The following is a 21,806-nucleotide window of genomic DNA, read 5'->3' on the forward strand; positions in this document are numbered from 1 at the left end:
GCATTTCTAAAAAAACCCTTAAGTGGTCAGAGAAGGAAGCCCAGTAAGCCCTTGCAGCCTTGCAGCAACTTGCGACTAATGCAAGCCACTACTATTTTAGGAACAAATTAGGAAGCAATTTGTTTGCCCAGTAGTTTGCATTTGAGGTGTAGATAATTAAGTGGGGCAAGGACATTTATCTTTACATGCCTATTATGCAACTGTCAGATGAGAATACCGTTAACAATATTCCTTTTTGATGCAACACCAGTCTATAGGTAAGAAGACCAAAAAAAAAAAAAAAAAAAGGAAGACAGACCATCCTTGTTTTGAGTTTAAATGTCTCCTTCCTAGTATTGTTTCCAAAAATGAAATACTACAGTCACTTCCCTGTTAACCCAGTATGCTCCCTTATTGTGGCTCATGGCAGTATGAGGAACAGGCTGGTCAAACATCGCTTTTTTTCCCCCCATTATTTCAGGTGCCAAAAGACACTATTTTGCCATTTAACTAACTACATAGTTGCCACAAAGATGCCATACAGTTTACAGATGGAGGCAAAGCGATCTCTACAGTCATGAACAGGACAGGACCAACCCTTTAAATGCATATCTCCCTGCAGATTCTTTTGAGATGAACAAATTAAACACTGGCTTTAAGTTAAGATGCCATGCATTCCCTTTGAACTAGGCAGAACTACCCAAAATGCTTATTTGAATACAATCACATGGACAGAAGTTTGCCTTGGCCTTCTACAATTTCATACCCTTAAGGCTTGAATTATAAGACACTTCACACACTCGTCTCCCTACTCAAAGCATCAAGTGCTTCCCAAAAAGCTGGAAACACACACCTTGTCTGGCTTGGAAAGGTCTAACAGCTGCCTCTGCTATAAGGTCCCTTCCCTTCAATTACAGTGTTTTGCAACTGCTAAAAGCACAGAACGCTATCTGTTTGCAATTTAATTTTCCAGAACTATTTGTATCACACACACACACACATCCCCAATGTTTACTCTGTCAGCAGCCACGGAATTGTTTCTGGGACTGAGCGACTGCTCAATAAGATGAGCTTGGGCTATGCTAAACTATCGAGGTAATGGCTGAAGTAGAAATAGAATATATTCAGAAGAGTGGCAACAGTTAAAGTATCACACTTACTAACAAGTATTAGAGCACCAGCTAGGCAAGGAGAGCACTTCTAGTTTGAGTTATCTGAACCGCCATCAAAGTAGGGATCCCCACATTCTTTTTAGGCTTCAGCCTAATCATTAGCAAATATGTGTTACTAGATTGGAACAGACAGCTTTAGTCACAAACCATTTCCCTACTTTAATGAATTACGAGAAGTTTGTGAAATACTGGGCTATAGAGAACATAAAATAGCCAGATACATGTACTGTATACTTGCTGATTCAGATCATCATTTCAGAACTTTGCTGTAAGACTGAGACTGTGTGAGAAGGTACATATGTGGGTAATTACTAGAAGTTTTCTTCTGCTTCATATCCACCAGTAAGGCACTGTTACAAGAACCTCGCAACTTCACATGAAATGATCCCCCCATATGGCTTATCTAGTTGGCCTTTATACCAGCAGTGCAAGAGGAACTACCCTAAAGATCGGGGTGACAAAAAGAATGAACAATAAACAGCAAACATGTTTAGACTGAAAACAAGTTCATTTCCCTTTGTTTCTACAGTTCACATTTTGAAAGTATTTCAGGAACACAATTCTGCCATTTTCTGAACTGGCTTACCTTTAGCAGGTTGTGAGAGAACGGCATACAAGACAAAAGGCCCTTTCACAGTGCAAAAGGACCGCACACCATTTCTACAGGTAAAACAAGACTTCTACACTAGAAAATCACAACACTACCAGTCACTTACAGTCCCATTTCAGTTACAACTAAATTGTCCTCAGTGAAGAAACTTAATTCTTTGTTAATACACAGCATTTAAAAAAGATAATCTTACTTTGAGAAGGAGCTAATGATTCCAACCAAGTTTGGTCAGTAACATTCATATGATGGGAATCCTTGCTAAGCATACAAACTGAACAGCTAATACTTGCATTATTTTTGCAAACTCAACTATTTCACTTTCCCCAGCCAGCTGAATACAGTTCATCAAATCAACAGAAACAGTTGCATTAAGTGCAGCTAGAACGCACAGTAAGCAGACTTTAGTGGTCAGACTGCCTACAGCGACTAGGAACGGACAACATTAAAAACCAAAACCTAACCCACCAAGAAAACCCTCCCTATAATTCCCTTGTATTCACTAAGAAACTATTCAGATCTCATCTGTTTCGGATGCACTAGGCTGACACTTCACAGCTCCACAGGCCAGGATGTTTATGGGAAAGAAAACTGTGAAGTTTGTTAGCACAAACTGCTCCAATTTGTAAGTAACACCTATATAAAAACCGAAGTCTGATTCACTATGGGTGAGAAACGAATCACAGGGGGGAGGGGGAGAGGAAGGGAAGGGGAAAAGCTGTCAAGAAGCTGAACGGATGGACTGGTTATATCTGCTTGTTTCTCAGGTTCAGCATATTGTGACACACCAGTGCTTGATGCTTCAGACCGAACTCAAGAATCATGAATTTCAGTTATCCCGCTAGAGAATACAACATCAGGCAAGTACACGAGTTTGCAATTAATACTCCCTCACAGACAGCGCCCCCCCCCCCCCCGCCCCAGCTGAAGGCATTCAGCGACACTTACCCTTTTTGTTCAGAATGCTGTGCTGCCACGCAGACTCATTTCTTCTAGTTCAGCTTTATTTGGGATTCATAATGATTGCTATTAGGCTTACTGTAGTTCACTGCTTTCCTCCCTAGTCACAGTCTGACGCACACAATACATTGTTGAAAGATTTATTTCACAACTGGAATGCAGATTGCTGGCAATTATTGTTGCATATTCAGTTTGACTGTAGTGCTGCCCAGACTTGCCAGCTACCGTGTTTATTACTGTAAGTTAAACTCAAGGGAGAGCACTGAAGTGCCTTCTCTGTATGCACAGGGCTCCAAGAATCAAGAAGGAGGAATCTAATTATCTAATGTAAAAATGATACCTGTATTACACAAAAGTGATCTACTGACCAGACTACATGTCAGACAGAAGAAAGAAGGGAAGGGAATGCTGTATCTTCCAGGTGCCCTAAAGGTACCTGGCATGCATCCTCAGAACAACGAAAACAGAACAAACGTTTCTCAGTTGTTTCTCAGTCTCTGCGTGTCCAGCTCTTCATCAGCTGTCAAGCACCACTTTCTGGTATGTGTGAAGCAGCACTTGCATATTCTGCTGTGACAGCTGCCACAGGAGGTTTGCTCTGTGAAGCTGGGACTTTCCATGGCAAATTGCAAAGGCCACAAAGCCATACACTGTCCTTACATGCCACTTAGTAATCCCTTTTTCTCTCCACTAGGTTCAAATAAATGGCAAGATTGGGAGAACAGAAGCTACAAGCACAGCACATGTAGATGTAACATAAATTAGTGTCAGTCTGAAGGGACTAGTTTTGGGTACCAAAGAGTGAAAACAGGATAGCGCAGGCTTCACCACGGGCTATACAGGCACAGAAATGATCTTGGGCAACCTCACTGCATACCGTAAAGAGATTAATCACTGTAGGTTATAGGCAAATATGGCCAGGCATAGCTTCCCTAAGTGAATGCCAGGGAGGGTATACTTGCCCCTATTTTAACTGCACCTTCTCAGTTCAGTGAGACACAAAGACACATTACCACGTACATGGCACCAATAAAGTTAATCAGTTCTATGAAGCCTGTGCACATTGTTTAAACACACTAAACACTGATTTAGGGAGGGGGAGGGTAGCCTTCTGTTGATTTCAAGTCCAGTCTTTAGCATGACAAAGCTAGGCTGGCTGCCACCCAACCCCATTCACTTTGAATAAATATTCAAAGTTTACAATCCTGCATAATACACTTTCTGCAACTGTTGTTTCTCATTAGTGCGGGTACAGTACATGCCTTCTCAGCAGAGGAGAGAATTCCTCTTCCAGAGACAGTGTGCCCACAAGGAAAACATTCCAGGGGGAGAATACATTCTTCGTGACCACTCAGCAAAGTAATCCCACTTAAGGAGACAGCTGTAGTTCAGAAAACTGCAGCCCATCCCTGCTGTTCAAGCTGTTTTGCTGGAAGACTTGTTTTCAGGAGGCATATTGGACTGCAAAAGTTCTGATCAGGCATGCAGAATTCCCTAGGGACATTGCATGAGAGAGGGAGGAAGAGCTTGGAAAGTTTCAGCCTGTCCTTGTTATCTCAGGGTCACTTTTCATCCCTTCCCTAATATTCTGATTTAAGGCTAAAAAGATATCTGCCAAGAACTCTCTGGGGCACTGAAGCCTAAGGGAGCTCTTCCAATAGGCAGCTCTGTATCAATTAGCACTCCCTATCATCTTTGTCATTGCCACAAGAGGGAACAAGGAATAAAACAGTTACATCTAAGCACGGGGAAGAAAAATGTGGTTCTGGGTCACTCTTTCAGAGACAAATATTTAGCATATACGTGGCTAAGATAAAGTCATTTTACAGGGACAATTATTCTTGCTTATGTTAACTAAGAAATTGATCTCAGCATCAATTATACTAATTTTCTTCTAGCTCATACTGGAAAGGACCGAGAATCAGTGCAAGTATGTTTGACAAACTATTTTAAAAAAATATTTTTACATTGCAGCAGGGAACCACATTTCTCTAGACACTTACAGCTCAACCTACTGTGCCAAACTATGACCATGTACAAAGAGCCTCCTGCTATATCTCATATTTTTATTTTTGTTTCAAATAGTTCTGTTCTGCCATTAACTGCAGCTATGGGGATGGTAGGGAAAAACCCTGGCACAGAGAAGTCTACCACCTTTACAGGGTCCAAGTTCAATTCTCAATTCTTCTAGCTACACACAGGGATTCATTAAGAGGACCCACCTCTTCTTATGAAGGTGATATTGGAGGTGGTGGGCAGGAGGAGAGTGACTCTTTCTGAACATGAGAACAGCAGCTTTTCCCACACTGAAGGAAAAGCTACACAGCCTTAAGCTCCAGGATGTATAAGGAGGCCAGGTTGAAAACAACCTCGCAGAGCACAAAGAGCAAGTTCAAAAAGGTCTCAAAAAGCTTCGAAACATTCTGATTGTGACATTTCCCTATTGCGTTCAAGGTCTTGCACAGCTTTGTGGCTCCTTACTTGGCTATCCACTATAACCTATGTTCAGGAAAAAGCCCCCAGTGCAGCTGAGCACGCAAGGACACTTGCCTGGTCTGTACACCTCAGCCTCATGCTTGTTTTCTGGTTAGCTTGTTCCTGTCCTGACCTGTGCTTTCTTCCCTAAATGTCAAATAGAGCAGTCTTTAAAAAAGGAACAGCATTAGGCACCTCTTATTTTAGAATTCACCCAACCATGCCTTCCTGTCTGGATCTCCTGAAGCACTGATTTTTATATTAAAGGAGAAGAAGGGACTCATCTTTCAATTTGAAACAAGTAAAAGCAGGGGCATTTGAAGTAGGATCCTAGTCTGAACTGTTAACAATCATGGCTATATGGCATATGAAATTTTCTTTATTCTAGCATTACAGGAAAAGATTTTTTTGGAAAAAAAAAAAATTACCTCCTTCTGACAGGAGACTGACATACTATGACATTCCACGGTCCCAATAAGAGGGGGCAAATATAATTTGAAGTTTCAAACAAAGTTTAGCTTTCTGGCATAACAGGATAAAAAACAGCATGAGGAAACACCATAGAGTAGCAGAACTGTATCATGTATTTCCACCATAGTTAATGACATTCTCCACAACCACATATCTACAATGCTGTGGTGGTGAGACACTGAGACAGGTTGCCCAGAGAGGCTGTGGCTGCCCCCTCCCTGGCAATGCTCAAAGCCAGGCTGGATGGGGCTTTGAGCAACCTGGTCTAGTGGGAGGTATCCCTGCCCACAGCAGGGGTGTCAGAACTAGGTGATCTTTAATGTCCCTTCCAACACAAACCATTCTATGATTTTATTATATTCTTCTCCTTATCTATACAAGCAAGAGCTGAATCATTACTGCAGTTGTATTTTTTCCCTGATAGAGCTGGTATAACACAGTGTGGTAATATTTATCAGTTAAATCTACATCAAGTTTTTAGAACCACAGAATCAGAATGATTTGGGTTGGAAGGGACCTTAAAGACCATCTAGTTCCAACCCCCCTGCCGTGGGCACAGACACCTCCCACTAGACCAGGTTGCTCAAAGCCCCATCCAGCCTGGCCTTGAACACCCCCATGCAGGGGGCAGCCACAGCTTCGCTGGGCAGCCTGTGCCAGTGTCTCACCACCCTCAGTGAAGAACTTCTTCCTAATAGCTAACCTAAATCTCCCCTCTTTCAGTTTGAAACCGTTACCCCTCATCCTATCACTACACTCACTGATGAATCGTCCCTCCCCACCTTCCCTGCAGGCCCCCTTTAAGCACTGGAAGGCCGCTATAAGGTCTCCCTGGAGCCTTCTCTTCTCCAGGCTGAACAACCCCAGCTCTCTCAGCCTGTCCTCATAGGGGAGGTGCTCCAGCCCCCTGAGCATCTTCGTGAGCCTCCTCTGGACTCACTCCAACAGGTCCACATCTTTCTCATGCTGGGGGCCCCAGAGCTGGACGCAGCACTGCAGGTAGGCAGAATCACCTTCCTCGACCTGCTGGCCACGCTCCTTGATGCAGCCCAGGATGCGATTTGCTTTCAAACATACATGGCCGAGTCATGTTGAGCTTCTCATCAACCAACACCCCAAAGCCCTCCTCCACAGAGCTGGTCTCTATCCACCCACTGCCCAGCCTGTATCTGTGCTTGGGATTGCCCCAACCAAGGTGCAGGACCTTGCACTTGGCCTTGTTGAACTTCATAAGGTTTGTACAGGCCCACCTCTCCAGCCTGTCCAGGTCCCTCTAGATGGCCTCCCTTCCCTCCAGCGTGTTGACTGCACCACACAGCCTGGTGTCATTGGCAAACTTGCTGAGGGTGCATTCAATGCCACCGTCCTTGTCACCAACAAAGACATTAAACAGCATCAGTCTCAATACTGTAAAATCTAAATACATTTTATTTGATGTCAAAAAGGGATAAAAACATGTCTGTCTGAACAACAAAAACAAAGACATCTGAACAACATCTATGACTAATAAAATATATTAAGTGGTATTCTGCTAACAAAATAAAATTCCATTAATAATAAAAAATATTTATTGGACTACTTCAGATGCATTTACAAGCAAAAAGTAACTAAATATTGTTTTCTAGATAGTTACCTGCAATCAGCAATTTATGAATTAAATTGCCTGTTTCTGGATAGCTTCATCTCAAATCCACCCCTTTTGATCTGTTCCACTAATTGTTAAACAGTTACCCGCCCCCCAAGCAACCAAAAAAGAAAGAAAAAAAGACCAAAGAAAAATGTCAATACCTTCCTTTGTATTTTAAACTATGAATGACACTGCCAAAACAGAAGCCAGAGAGTATTTTTCTTCATCTACATTAAAAAAGCTCTCAAAAGTAAATTTATCTCCTCAATCAACTAGTTCCAAGTGCTTAGCCAGGAACTTTCTCATCCAGTTGACTGGTTTGACTTCAGATTTACATTCAATGTTTGATGCCAAGTTCTTACATTTAAGCATCTGTTCAAATATGCCTAAGTCCTAAGACAGACTATCAATATAAGAAAAAGAAACACTATAAATGAAAATTAATTTGTACACATTTCAAGGTAATTGATTTTATTGATTCTGAGCATGGTAAGACTGGAATCTTGCACCAAATGGCAAGCAGACCCACAGTGTAACAGGCCCTGAGAAAAAGAGCTTACTGACTACAAATTTACCTACAAACTGATACAACAGTCGTTTTAAGTCAGTCATATTTGGAGAAAAAGATAGAAGCAACTGAAATTAATTTTTTTATGGAAATTTTGCTGTAGATTTCATGGGGTTTTTTCTTGGATGTTTAAATCAACTCTAAGTATGTCAGTAAAACTAGCTGGATTGAGTGTGGCCACAACTGACTTCAACCAAAGTCAAATCTACTGCACCCCCAAGGTTGATTAGAAGAGCCTAAATTCAAGTGAACTGGTAAAGTCTTGACTTTAAAAGAAAAAACACAGATGAATGTACTCTCATTACTACAAACAATAAAAACGGAAGTAAACTATTACAAGAGCATGCTTTAAATCTTAGGTTTTAAACAGGAAGCTGCCCAACAGGAAAAAAAAATAATCTGACTGCACAGGACTGTCAAAGTTGAGCTGTAAAATTTCTCTAAAACTCTCTTCTTACAAGTCTGAACGGCTACTTTGCTTTCATTCAAATCAGAACTCCAGTTCTGTGTTGAGGCATATATCACAATGGATTTCCTGCCGAGAGTCATTAAAATGGTAGTTCTTGATGAATAGAAGTATTCATCAGTTAAAGAGATTTTTACGATACAGATTTCCAAGTTAAGTTTCCCTCAACATATATTAATTATTAGCTTGAGTGTACTGAATTCACTCATCCATGTGGTTTTATTTACTACTCTCAGTAGAGTCAGCATACACGCATTAGGAGAAATTTAAATTTCTAGTCATGAAGACAAGCAGAATCTAAACCCTATGTACAAAACTCTAGAGGCATAAATTTCATAAAGAGGTCACGGAGTCAAACCACAGTATGCAGAGTTATTTTTCATTATACCTCTCCGCATCCAACAGCAATACATTTGTAATACTTCTATAAGAAACAATTTGCAGCAGACAAGTATGCTAGATCAGTTTTAGTTTCCACTTTGCTATGTTTAAAAAGGACAAGACTAAGCAGTACTAGCTCCAGAAGTATCTTACAATGAAACCAATCATAGTTCCATCACTGGAAAACCGTAGACACTTACTACCTCTTTAGACTTTTTCGGACACTTAGAAAGGCAACATATTGTGCTGAATAGCGACAGGCCGAAGGGCCATTAACTGAAAACAGGGACTAGGTCCATGACACTGAACAGGACTGGGTTGGAATGAGGTCAGAAGATGTTAAGCCACTACAGTAACCCAGGATTGCAAGATGAATCGGTGTTGAGATTATTACTTCAAGTACTCAGAACAAGTTCTCACAGCCGCAAAAGAAAAAAGTGAAGCGGATAAACCATAATTAAGATGAACTTGTAAGCTGATGCATTTCATTGAGTTAGACAACACCCATTTGCATTAGCTTCCAGGGCAGAACTTGCATTTATGTTTTTGTCTCATCATACTCTATTTAAATCAGGTTGCTACTTTCCATCTCTTTCTACACTAGGAAACTCAATTATAACCATTGTGTGCTTAAACTGAAAAGAAATTTAAGGTACAAGGTCACCAAGCCACCATTAAGCTAGAGCAACTGCCAGCAAAAACAATGCTGCTGTAGGCAATCCTATGCTATTATAGTTTTGTTCCAACCCACAGAAGGCTTAACGTCAGGCACACAATTTCTCTACTTAACATGCAAACAGCTGTGCCTCAATTATAAACTAAGAAAACAAAGACTAATAAGATATTTATACGAGAAATCAGAGACAAAAATGGATGTTTGAGGGCACTGAGTGCATCATTGAGTCAAATGAACAAAAACTTATTAAATCATACACTCAGGATTAAAGTTTTAGACACCTTTTAGTAGGTGTGCACACTAACTCTGAGCCGCCAAAATGCACTTTAGTCATCAGTTAGCTTCAGCATGTTACCCAATAACCTGAAGTTACCACGCAAGAAAGGGGATGTAGTACACAAGGGTGGGGGATAAAACAACCTTAACTCTGACTTCCCCTTTTGCTAAGCCTTGCACTGACCAGATGGCTTCCTGTACCTCCAGCGGGTCCACTTACAATCTCACCCTATTACAGTCACACCAACTCATAAGTGACATAAATCGGGGCAAGACACGGGCCTAGGGATAGGGGCAGAAGCAGAATATTCAGCAGAATCATCTCAGAAATCACAGTACCTATGACATGTGGCCTGTCTCATCTGTTCAGCATCCAGGAGATTAACAGAACAAAACCTGAATTTTTGAGTATAGACAGACTACTTCAATCTCCCAGTTCACCTGAAGTGTATTCTCATGTAGTTAGTAGCCATGCTGATAGATACACACACTCCCTTGTACCTGCACGTGAGCAGTCTGACAGAGGACTAACCTATGAATTAGTAGTTATTATAAACATTTAGTACATTATTTTCAAAGACCTGCCAAGATAATAATGGTTCAAGTTTTAGAGGTAATTTGTTGCAGTGGTAAATGTAAGTCTCCACACTTGTAGTAAAATATTTCCAATGCCAAGTACTGTTGCAAAGAGATTTAAGCACCTGTGGCATCTGACTCCGCTGCAGTTTTCAGCTCAAAGATGAGTATTAGAGCTACCACCCACTACACAGTTCAAACACTCTCCAATATTTTTCATAATACCAAAATAATGTGATGGACAACACAGATTATTCCAGCCTCCTAGATGGGAAGTTTTTTTAATCTCTTTCCTACAACTTCACTGGACAAGTAATTTTGTTCTTTTTCTTCATTATTATTATTCCTCATTCACTACCGATTCACTTGAAATACGGTGTAGCTCTCAACTCATTTCTCAACCTATCAAAATCCACCTAAAGGAAATAATGAAAAGCAGCTTATTTTTTCTTTTTCTCTTCAGATCATAATACCACCCTGACAACTTTTTTCCCATGAAAATAACTTCAAAGAAAAAAAATAATCCCAGAACCACGGTAGAAGTATCCTAACAATCTGTGCAAACAAAGTTCAATAGAAGGCCTTCAGTTTCTACACCAATTCTTCTGGGACAGACAGAACTTGACTATTTAGTCTTCCTGTTTATACAGAAACAGCCACATGCTACCCGGCAGAGCAAACTTTGAGGTTGAAGTCTCTTCTCCAGAGAACTTCCAAAACCAGATCTTGGTTATACAAATCAAGCATCCACGAGATGACACCAAATTGCAAAAAGAACCACGTAACTCGCCAGCTTGGCGCTGGTCATACTCACTTTGAGGTTCCAGGTCAGTAAATATGCAAAGTTCAGACCCTCGTTTCTATCCACTATTAGCAATTTTGCAGTTACCTTAGAGTTACTGAAAATTTTGCCTGTCCGCATCCAGAAATACAGTGCATACACTAAGTGCAACAAATAAAGCTATCAAGAAGGAGAATATGTCAATTTAAACAGTTCCACCTGACATGGATCTTCACAGAACTGTTGCATGATTTCACTCTCATTATTTTTACAAGGTCAGATCAGCAGCACAATCTTGTGTTTGTACAGTTTTGGCAATTGTGATTAACAACTTCAAAACTCTTTTGTGCTAAAGGCAACTCCACTTCTATTTATCAATTGCTTTCCCTCATTACAACCTTCTAGTTAACAAAAATATTTGCTTATCTCATTTAAACTCTGGGAGAGAGTGCTACAGTTGCAGACAGTGAATCTATGAGTCAATAGATATCTGCACCATGATTTGCCATTTTTACTGGAATGCCACGGATAAGTGAACTTAGTCACATTGTTACCTAGTGACTAATTTCGAAAGCGTCTTTACACAAGGGGTAACTGATTAGAGCGCTGTTACTTCGGCGTTAAAACTGTACCGTATCTAGCCTTACAGACAGGAGATGTATATGAGAGTTAAGAATGTATAATTTAATCTTTCAAGCCATGGTTCAACAGCCTCCAGGCAAATTAACTTATATTTCTTTATAGTGTAGGGCACAGAAATCACAGTCTGCAGGCCAAAGTCCATCTACCACAATATCTCTTCAAGTCTGAAGCAAAAATTTCTTATTACTTGAGAGATTATTCTGTTTAGGACAGACCTGCTCACTTAGAAAAAAGTTTAGGTTCTTAGTCTGCTCTGATGGAGTGCAGCTCAGGACATCATGACATAGGATACAGAAGAAGCACCTGTGGAAGAAGAAAGATGAAGCACAAATGGTGTTTCAAGAGAAAAGAAGGAAAGGAACCTTAAAGAGGAAAAAAAAAAAAAAAGGGAAATTAACAGCCGCTGCGTGAAAAGCTTCCCAACCAATGCAGTTTACTTCTGAAAAATTCCTCTTTATTACCAGGAGCACTTTATTACTTTAAAACTCATTTCACCCTGTGTTTAAGCAAATTAGGAGCAATCCTTATTAAACCCACTGGGTACACACCACCCTCAGGGGCTATGAAACTTGTTACTTTTCCACACCTACTGGAGACAAGTTGGTAACGATATCACTAAAAGACGGAGAACTCTTCCTACTCGGTTGGAGGTGATGCCTAAAAGCACAAGCTATCTGCGAGAGTTTTTACTGCAAGCTTCATCTTGCCCCGTCGCTCCCTCCTCCCTCTCTCCTGGCTTCACTCTACAGACCAAACCGAACGAGGAAGTGGAGATCTGAGGGCGGAAGCCAAGCCCATTGCAATGTCTGCAGGAGGATTGTCAGCCTGTGACTCAGGCTACAGCCCTGACAGCTGCCAAACGGTCCTATTTTCCCCTACCCGTTACTTCCAAAGGACGGACACTGCAACGCGAGGGGGAGGGAAAGGGGGGAGACGCACCGGAGGGAGGGGAAGAGAGGACGGTCCGGCGAAAAAAAGAGCGCGAATAACGCCACCCCACCTCCGAGGCGGCCAGTTAGCAGGGCGTGGAGGGAGGAGAGAGGCAACTCCCTGGGCATAATGCAACCGTGCGGCGCCCGGCGCGGCGGCACACACGCCCCCGCAGGACAGGGGGAAGCCGGGGGGTGGGGCGGCGGGGAGAGCACCTCAAGCACGGCAGGTCGGTGCCCAGCCCGGCTGCCTGCCGCCCGGCTCCGCGGGGAAGACGGCGGAGAGCAGCAGGAGAGCGATACCTTCTGTCCCGACCGGACAAAGAGGCGCGAAACCCGCCAGGGGGGACAAACCGCGGCCACCCGCGCCCACCACCCCACCCAACCGGCTTCACCTGAGCCCGGCTACGGCGGAGTGAGGGAGGGAGGGAAACGCCGCGGCGGCGGCGGCGGCGGCTGCGCTCCTCGCGGCAAGAGTGGCGTCCTCACGCTGCCGGCTCCTCCTGCAGGTACCGCGACCGCCTCTCGCTCACCGGCACTGCGAGGCGCCCGGCCGGGAGGAGCCGCCGCGGCCCAGCAACGCCGCCGACCCGCCCCCCCCCGCCTCCCCCCCACCCCACCCGCGCTACCGCCAGCCAATGGCAACGCCGGCTGCGGAGAGCTGACGGCCGCCGCCGCCAGTAGGAGCCGGCCGCAGGGCGGAGGCGAGCGGTTGAGGAAGCGGCGAGCCGTTGAGGGAAGGGGGTGGCGTCCCGCGCCCTCTGCCGTTAGCAACGCCCGGGCGCGCGCAGAGCTCCGCCCCTCGGCGGCCCGGCCCAGACCAGCCCGGCGGCCGCTCGGGCAGGGCGCGGCGCGGCGCGGCGCAGCGCAGCGCGGGCCGGTGGCCGCCGAGGGGTCGGGAGAGGCGAGTGGCGTGGCCAGGCCTGGCCTCGCCTCCCCGCGCCGGCCATGGGGCCTGGCCTCGCCCTGCCCCCTGTCCCCGCTCCCCTTCCCCCCGGGTGGAGCCGTGCCAAGCCGCTCCCACAACCCCGCGCGCCCGGCAGTGCCAGGCCAGCCCCCACAATACCCCGCGCCGGGCGGGTACCGGGGACCGGCGCCAGCCTCCGGCGCTGTGGCAGCGGTACGTCAATGGCACTCTGGAGGGGCTCGAGTTTGCCAGCCCCGGCGTGCCCCTAGGGCTGGGAGAAGGGAGCTCGGGGTCAGCCTCCGGTAGCAGGGCGATGGGCTGAGGCCCGGTCTTCTGGAGGCCATGCCAGAAGCCCTCGGAAATGGGGGGGAGGAAATCCCCACCTGGTCAAGAAGTCCCCGCCCAACCCTCTTGTATGATAGTGCAAACTATCCGCGATAGAAAGATGCAAGTCAGAATTCCGATAAAGGGACAGAACTGATGTGAACAGAAGCACTGGCCTAAGCAGCCCCCGATGCTGCTGAGGTGTTCGAACAGCTGGTGCATGTGCCAAAGGAGGCTCGAAATGGGTTAAAAAAGGCATGTCAAAACAGTGGAGGTGAGAAAACAGAGAGGTGGTGTAATTCTCCGTCGTCTTTGCATTTGAAGTACAGTGCTCTCCAAGGCTGAACTTCAGGACGAGTAACAGCGGGAAGTAGTAGCCGAGATGCAAGATAAAAATCCTTCAGAAAAGAGTATGTAAGTCTATATGTCAGATCCAACTGTGCAGATGGGGTGTATTGCACAAGCATGCAGAAATACAGGGCTCCCTCTCTTTGGGACTTCCTGCAAGGAGGCCAGGTTTGCAGATGTAGGTGCCAGTGACAGAAAATGCAAGGTGACATTTACTGATGACAATATAAAAGTTACAAGTGGAAGAGGCAAGTGAAGTCAAAGAGGCATGAATAGAGAGAGAAGTTCATGGAGAAGCATCTCAAGTAACCATCTCTTGTCCAGGTGAAACACTTAGGACAGACTTAGAAAGAATCACTGCAGCAGTTTGGAAACAATGCTAGACCTTTGTATCTCAAGACACGAAAGGCAGTGGGAGAAATCACAGAAAGGTTTGTACGGCTGAGTGTCAGGGATACAGAGGTGTCATTGTTAATGACAGAGATGAGAAATGTAAATACAGGTACAAAATAGCAGTGAGAATTTAATTTGACAGTGAGAAGAGAACATATCGGATAGGTCTTCGCTAGTACATTATGGCAGAAAATAAAAGGAAGCTGGAATTGTGACAACCAGAGATACCTACATAACCAGATACCTTAGATGGTGAAATGATCTGCAGTATCTAGTTTTGATCCATGAAAAAAAAAAAAAGTGACCAACATATGGAAAGGATATTTGCTGGTGGGATGACAGGGTTTTAAATTCTCCCACAAAAATGAAGCAGAATTAAAATAGTGGAGGTAACTACATATATCAAAGTCTTTTTAAGAACAGGAGAGGCTGCTCTTCAGCCAAGTGGTTGAGAAAGGAAAGCTAAGTGAAGGAAAGCAGTCAGTATCAAGCCTAAATAAAGCTTTTAAAGGAGAAAACCAGCAGATCTCAGATGGGAAAACAAAAGGCAGAATGGACTGACAGTTCCCAGTAATGTGGGAAATAAAAAAATAATGACTGTAAGCATGAAACGGGGACATAGAAAGGCTGCCACAAAGTCATTTTTAAAGAGCATATGGTAACTGAGCATTTAAATTTTTTTTATTCTTTTCTCTCATACTTTCATATGCACTCTGCTCTTCCCGATGCTAAGATTTAAGTCTAAGGTCAGCCTGGACTGTTGTCTTAAGGTTTGGCATTATCTATCTTTCTTGCTTGCTTGCTTGCTTGCTTGCTTTAATCAATATCAAAAGCTTGCTTCAGCACTAAAGCATCAAAACTGAGTTTGGAGCAAAGATTACTGCAGGTTTACACCATCCTTAACAAAAAGTATATCCCACCTCTTTTGAAAACTGTGTATTTACCTCATGGTCAAATTGATAGATGTGCGGTAGTTGAGGCAAGTCAGATCTGAAAATCTGTTTTCGATAGCTCAATTGCTTTGAAAATAAGTGCAGCAGATTTTTGTGTTGATCTGGTGGCAGGAAGTTACCCAGGAAAGGAGACACACCTCAGAAAGAAACAAGTGTGACTGAAAAAGCTATCGTATTAGTTTTACACATCTCTTACTTTCTACAAATTCACAGGATGTTTATTTGGATCCTTCTGATCAACTTCACTCACATTTTCCATCAACGTTTGCAAACCAGCATCCTTTGGGAGAGCAAAGCTGTAGTAGTCATTGAATTCTCAAAAACATAATCTCTGCAGCGGGCAGATTTACCAGGTTGGTGGGAGTAAATTAATGATACTGTAGAGGGGAAAAAAAAATCTACTAAGCAGTAAGCATCCAGAGATGCCGTAACTGCAGACGAAACAGATGTCCACTTTGCTGAACTACAGTGTTTTCCCCTACACTGGTCTAATCCAAGACAGTTGGGCTTAAGTTTGTTGGCAAACAGCAATTCCTGGAAGAAGCCTGCACTTCTGTGATCAACAATAAATGCAGGGACATTTGATTTCTGTATCTGACAAACAGCTAAGTGGCTCAATTCATTTTGGTGAATAATTTCCAAGGCTTCTTCCAAAACTAGTTTCTTATTGACAAGCTTGAGTGGGTGAAACAAGAATAGTGACAGAGACAAAAGGTGTTTACTTCATTGGAGAAGTCACATTGGTAAATGCTAACCACAGTGGCTTTAGACAGAAACCGCACATGTACAGATCTGGAGAATGTCACAATCTGGTATTGCTAAGAAGGCTGAACTCTGCTTTTGCAAAAGCCTGAAACATCAGTAGTTTCAGTGCAGATACATAATTAGAATTTCTCAAAAAAAGCAGCTCTGAGGTGGCTTTAATATGTACACTCATACAAAGCAGCAGCTATAAATGCAGATGAGAACTTGAAGGGTTTTCACATTTTGTAACAAAAGAAGTGTCGCTTTGAAGGTGGGTCTGTAGAAGAAAGCCACGTGTGTCTGTGGACTTCACGCCCAAGTCCTCTAAACAACCTGAAATTTGTCTGCAATTTAGACAGCACCTATTTGCACATAACTTCCTTTTCCCCTTATACCAATTCGTTGTTGTTCTGCCCCTGTAACAAATGCCAAATCCAAACTGTGAGAGTGCAGAAGACGGAACACCGTGAACTTCAGATGTGGAAGGAGTGAAAGCAAGTGATGTTTCCACTGGGGGATCAGAGCTTACAAATTTAGTGACTAACCATTTAAGCCCAAGTTCTAGCTCTGTTCATCCAGCTTCTACCAGGCGCAGCTGACATAATAGAGCTGCGCTGGACCACAGCAAGGGAAACATGGCCCAGTAACCTGTCTCAGAAGCAGCCAGTAGCAGGTGCTAGGAGGAGAGTAGCCCTTTTCTTACAGAATGATGTTACCCTTAGCATGACTACCCAACTTCTGGCATGGCTGTGGAAAAGGTATGGCTTAATTGGCTCATTTTCACATGTCCAGGTGCGATTCCATCATGCCCTCTTCATCAGTGAAGCTGGTTTAAGATGCTGTCTGTTCTCCCACCAGCCATTGGTTCCTGGTGTGTGTCATAGCTTACCACTGCTCCAGCAGTGCTGATGCAGATGTTTCAAAGGCCGTATTGTAAACTGGATTGCTGGAGTTAAAAAAGAAGGTCAAGAAAAAAGATCAGTTCACTGATCTAGTTTATAGGCCCATAGAGAGATGCATCAGCACAGCTGAAGGGATTAAACTCAGGCACTGTGACAGGAGTCTTTCAAATTGACTTTGCTGAGGGAGAAAATTTAAGAGGGAACTATACCTGTACCCCAAGACTGGGGAGGAGCTGTACCTGGCGTACTCTAGCATTTAAAACAGTTATTCTACTTTTCACCTCTCCCCGACACTCCACCCACACAGTCCCGTGTGAATAACCTGCTGAACTCCTGCTCCCTCATTGTGGTTCTTGCTTCAGCTTTAGTAAAAGAGGAACATGTTTTTACTTTCTTAACACATTGATGACAAGGTCTGCAGCTGAAAAACAAAGCATTTGCGTACAGCATCTCTGCTCGTTTGGGTTACCATTCGGAGGCATTGGTTATGTAGCGCAGTAAGCATATTTATCTTGTTCCAGTGTCCCTCCTTTCAATAAAATGAGAGTGACCTTTATTGGAGAAGCAGGTTATCAAAGAACTGTGCTCTGACTGAAGTCGTGGAAGTATCCTCAGAAACACACCTACATGAAAAGTTCTGTCTTAGGCAGAGGAAGACTCTTCTTGGAGCTTGCAAGTTCCTCCAAACCCTGAGGTAGGACTACAACTCCATTATGCATGGTTAGAGACACCACATTCCTGATCTGACATGCTAAGAATAATGTCCCAGAGCTCTTTACCTCCAAGGAATTCTAATATAATCCTCTCTGCCATCTAAATGCAAGCACAATGCTAAGCAACAGACATTTTTGAGTTCAGTATATCCCCTTCTTAACCTTGTTTCCGCTAGCCCTGTTCTCTTGCTGCTCACTATTTTCAATTCAGCTTTAAATTTGGGGAAAGCTGGCGTCCAACACCGTTATACAAAAAGGCCGAGAGGCATACAAACCAACAGCAAAAGTATCTTTGCCCCAAAACTGAGATTTGGAATCCGAGTTTTCTGCCTTGGGCCTAGCCAGACTTGTCCAAAGTGCCAGCAGAACACATCCTGTTACCTGCCTTAAGTAAGCACGGCAAGTCTTTGCTGCAGAAAACAGACATTTTCACACAATTTGTTACAGTTTAGCTCCTTCAGTGATAATTCAGCAAGTACGATGCATGTAATTTTAGGCTTGTCTGTCCTGGCCTCACAGCTTCCTGGTTCAACAATTGCGAAGGGTCCTTTATTAACATCTCAAATACCTCCTTTTCCTTCTCCCTTTCTCAGAGGGGGTAAGAAATGCTTCACATTCCTGAGTTTAGAAGGGCTTGGGGGCATTCTTCTTACTCCACAGAGGGTAAGCTGAAAGGAGAATAACATCCTCCCCAGCTCCTCTGTCACCCTGCACCTGTCAGGCTTGTGACACTCAGGTAGCAAACATACTTGCCAGGCTTGGGTCAGAGATTGATAAGGAAAAAATGCTTTAAAGAGATTGGTGAATCCATCTAAACGCTGTTTAATTAATCCTGATAAAGCCGGGCTGTGGAGAGCTTTACACCACCTTTGCTTCTCTTTTCCTTCCATAGGTCTCAGGCTGGGTGGTGTTTTCCAAGAACCAAGAATTCAGTAGCAGGGTGACTGCGCTGTTTGGAAAGCAGGACTAAGTTCACAGAATACATAAAGGTGGTAGTGTTTAACTGCTTCACTTTTTTTTTCATTGCTTTAATTGCTTTTCAGCATCAGTCACCTTTAACGGACCTCTAAGCAAAAGGCATCTAACTGGATGTTCACTTCTGTCTTCCTCTCCCAGCAGGAATTTAGTCTCACTTTTTTTCACCCCTCCCTACAGAAAAAATGAGAGCACCCCTACTTTCAGCTTGCTGCTTTTTCTGAGGTTACTGTGTGAGCTTTTGCTCCACTAATGGTCCTCTGAGCTTACCTCATGTTTGCTGTTTGGTTTTGGGCTCAGCCTGCAATAGTAATCAAGGCCAAATATTTGCTCAAATGAAGTGGCTCTGTGGTTCTCATTCCAGGGAACAGGCTGAGGACAAAGTGAAACTAGCTTGAAATATTCTAGTATGCCCAAGAGATGCTAGGAACAAGGGATTTTTCCAGTGCTGTAGAAAGTGAGCCAGATTCTCATTGTAGCTTTGTTGTGGGAACTGCAGGGGAACTAACTCGTTTATAGCCTGCCACAATTAAAGACACCACTTTTGTCTGCCAGAAACCAAAGTAGGTCCAGTCAAAGCCCAACTTTGGGACTGTTCTGCAGGGCTACAACCAGAAAGAAGACTCAGTGTGAAGTTACTCAAGCATTCGTTCTCCCTCTTCTGCAAGACTGAAGCCCACATTTTTCTGATAAGAGGAGGCTACATCCTTTGTGCTTGCATGTCAGCAGCAGGTCTTATAAACACACCCACAGATTCTCAGCGTAACACATTGCAAGCTCTGTGCGTCTGGAGCCAGTGCATGCTTTGCTCAACAACCCCCCTTTCATTTCTGCCAAGATTCCCTCCCACATTTGGGACTTTTTTCTTGCTCCTTTGAGAGCCTCCTCAATTCTCCCAGCTCCTCTGGCCTCCCACTGTCAGCGTGGACTGTTCGGTAGAGAGTTGCTGGTCTGCTCTGCCTTTGGGAACGTATGGGCCAGGGCAGGAAGCTGGGCACAAAGAAGATCCACGCATTGCCCTTATTCTCAGCCCCATGTCTGGGTCAGGTGGATGGACCAGAAGACTGAGCCGACAGCCCTGGCACAGAAGGCAGAAAATTAGCTGGGACTTACTGAGGCGTCAGCTTTGAAGGATGTGAGAAAATACCAACATGAGGTGCCATCACTGCAGGAAACCATCTTTTAGCCAAGGTGCAGACGAGCTCCATTTAACACAATCACCTTCTTTCCCATTTATCAGAGTATCATTTCCTGGGATTATTCTGGAACAAAGAAAGCAACTTGCTGAGCATCCTGCCTGTTTGCATAACACATAATTCCTGTCAAAAATCTATACTTCACTGAGGAGTAGCAGGCTACTGAGCTCCCCAACTGCAGGCTAGCACCTGCTCTGCAATATTGCTTAGCTACCAAGAGACAGGAGAGTGTTAGAGGTATCAAACCCACAGGACAGAGGTGCTCAGGGGCTTCTTCTGAATTCATCCATGTGAAGTGGCAGCTTATATTAGGCTGGGATGTAAGGAGTCCTGCAAGCACTGCTGCCTTCTGCACTGCCTTAGAAAAGAACAAGAGGTTAAAAGGGTTTTTTGTGGAAGAGAGTATTTGGACTCTGAGTTACAGACTCGAGCATGATACAAATCTAAAGCACAAAATAAGAAGATTACTCTCTTCTACCTAGTAGGTCGAGGCATTCAACCCATGGTAAATCCTGTCCACTCCCTCCTTTTTTTTTTTTTCTGTTTATACATGGAATAAAAGCATCCTTAAACCTCTTGCTACTCTGCCATTCTCCTGATTACGGCTGCGTCTGGCACTGAACTTGAAACACACACCTGTACATAAGTTTGCGGCTAATTGCGAGACAGCACAGAGGCCTATAATTCCTCGACTCTTTATAGAGGAATGTACATGTATAAAAGCCTTTTGAATTTTCGTAAGCCGCCCCTTAGATGTGGGATAGTAGAACACAAAAAGATGAAAACAAGATGCTCACCCGATGATTCAGCTTCCCTGCAAAGTTTCTTCTAACAGCCATCATAACCGTGAAAATAATCATCCCAGACCCTTTTTCCTGTGGGCTAAAAACACATCAGCAATGAGGATCATAACTTAAGGGTTTTATTCCTACTAGGAATCCATGAGAAAGAGCTTTGCATTACATGGAAAAAAAAAAGAATCATATGCAGGAAAAGAAGGTATGTGTATATTTGGTTTGTTGGTTGTTTTATTATTTAAGGAATGCTAAATCAGGTTTGGCTTTGCTAGGGGACATACCAGCCGTCTCCAAACTCTTTTTATTATGATCTCTCTTGTACCTTAATTGAGAAAGCAGGGTGTGGAAGTTTCAACAAAGGTTCCCCTTTGTAGTGTGTTAATTAGGCACAGGAGTTAACAAAACCCCTTAGTTATAAACAATTACCTTTCCCCAGGCTCACTTTCATTTTTATGCTACCACATTTTTACTAATTTTCTATTAGTTTTCCAGAGTGGACAAGACTAATTTCTAAAATTAGTCTTCTAATTATCAAAGAAAAGAAAAAAAAAAAACAAACCAAAAAAACACCAAACCCAAGCAGGAAAATATGTGAAGCAGGAGGGGGAAAATAAAAGGTATAATTAGAAGCACTTAAAGATGCCTTTTTTGTGATACAGGAGTCCAAGGTCTTTTTAGATCACTGTGAAGTCTCCTTTAAAACTGAAAATCTAGATTGTGGTTGCCTGGAAGTGACCCTGGGTATAAATGCCTAGGGATGGGAAAGAACCTGGCCTGGGTTTGTGTGCCCTGAAATGAGTGCTACCCTCACCCCTGCAGGAGGAGGGAAGTGGAGGAAAGCAAGAGGGGCTGTGAGCTGTAATTCCTCCAGACCCTCTCTGTCCATTCCATTTGCAAAGCAAAGTTTGCTTTAAAAAAGAGGGCCCTGCTTGGCCCGCTGGACGTCTTTTTGCTTGCCGGTGTCCTGG

The sequence above is a fragment of the Leptosomus discolor genome, chromosome 1 (genome assembly GCF_034619465.1).
Source record: "Leptosomus discolor isolate bLepDis1 chromosome 1, bLepDis1.hap2, whole genome shotgun sequence".
NCBI lineage: Eukaryota > Metazoa > Chordata > Aves > Leptosomiformes > Leptosomidae > Leptosomus > Leptosomus discolor.